This window comes from Mandrillus leucophaeus, unplaced genomic scaffold (genome assembly GCF_000951045.1).
Source record: "Mandrillus leucophaeus isolate KB7577 unplaced genomic scaffold, Mleu.le_1.0 Scaffold1055, whole genome shotgun sequence".
In the NCBI taxonomy this organism is placed as follows: Eukaryota; Metazoa; Chordata; class Mammalia; order Primates; family Cercopithecidae; genus Mandrillus; species Mandrillus leucophaeus.
Window position 1 is genome coordinate 1,330,724 of NW_012098710.1, and position 888 is coordinate 1,331,611.

The 888-nt window shown below is 56.9% G+C and overlaps 1 protein-coding gene across 1 annotated transcript in view; it reads right to left on the reverse strand.

The window, feature by feature from the left end:
• Positions 1 to 469, reverse strand: part of MID2 (midline 2) — a 96,616-nt gene extending 96,147 nt beyond the window's left edge. Inside the window, exon 1 of the mRNA XM_011982544.1 lies at positions 430 to 469. The gene's annotated coding sequence lies outside the window, so the exon portion shown is untranslated. The remainder of the gene's footprint in view (positions 1 to 429) is intronic.
• Between the last annotated feature and the right edge of the window lie 419 nt (positions 470 to 888).

Genomic DNA, 888 nt, shown 5'->3' on the forward strand with positions numbered 1-888 from the left:
CGCCAGCCCGCGCGCCCCGCAGGGGATAGCACGGCGGCCGCGATGCTACCGCGGCTGGGTCTCCCGAGCTAAAGTTAAGAGTTTTCGCCCCTCAGTCCAGGGGCAGCACCATGACACCACGGCAGCACCACACTGTCATTTCCGCCGCCGCAGAGGAAAAAAAAAGGCAATCCCTTCCAAAAGGGAGGCGGAGTGGGGGCAAACGGGGTTGGGGCTGACACCCCAAGGGAGCACTGGGAAGGGCCAAAGAAGAAGGGGCGCTCGGACACCTTCCCAGGCTCACCTTCCGCCGCCCCCGCCACTCCCAGCTCCCCCAGCCCTTCCTCTGGAGGCACGTTTACATGTCTTCTCCCCTGGCAGGAGTGACCGGAGAAACCTGAGCAAGCAAAGGCAGCCGGTGGGTGGGGCTCGGGTTACTACTGTACCTACCAGCTGATTCCAGCAGCCTTTTCTCCAGCGCCCTGTCATCTTGAAGGAAGACACAGAGAGAGGGACCCGGGCGGGTGTGTGTGTGTGTATGTGTGTGTTGTGTGTGTGTGTGTGTATGTGTGTGTGTGAGTGAGTGACAGAGCGGCAGAGAGAGCAGAATGTGTGTGAAATGCAGAAGGAAGACTATGGCTAAACTCTTCTCCCACTCCCCACTCCTCTGTCCCCCAGCCCCACAAACCCCAGGTTAGAACAAGGAAGAGGCCTTTGCAACCGGTAATAAGAAGAGAGTGCCCGGGTCCACCGCACAGATCCTCTCCATGAAGCTGCTCTATGCAAAGTTAACTACAGAGTAAAACAAAAATAGTGGAGGAGATAGAAAAGGGCAGACAATTGAAGGAAACCCAACCCCTCTTTCTTTTTACAAAGAGAGAATGGCTGTGTTTTATTGGCCTCGGGCAG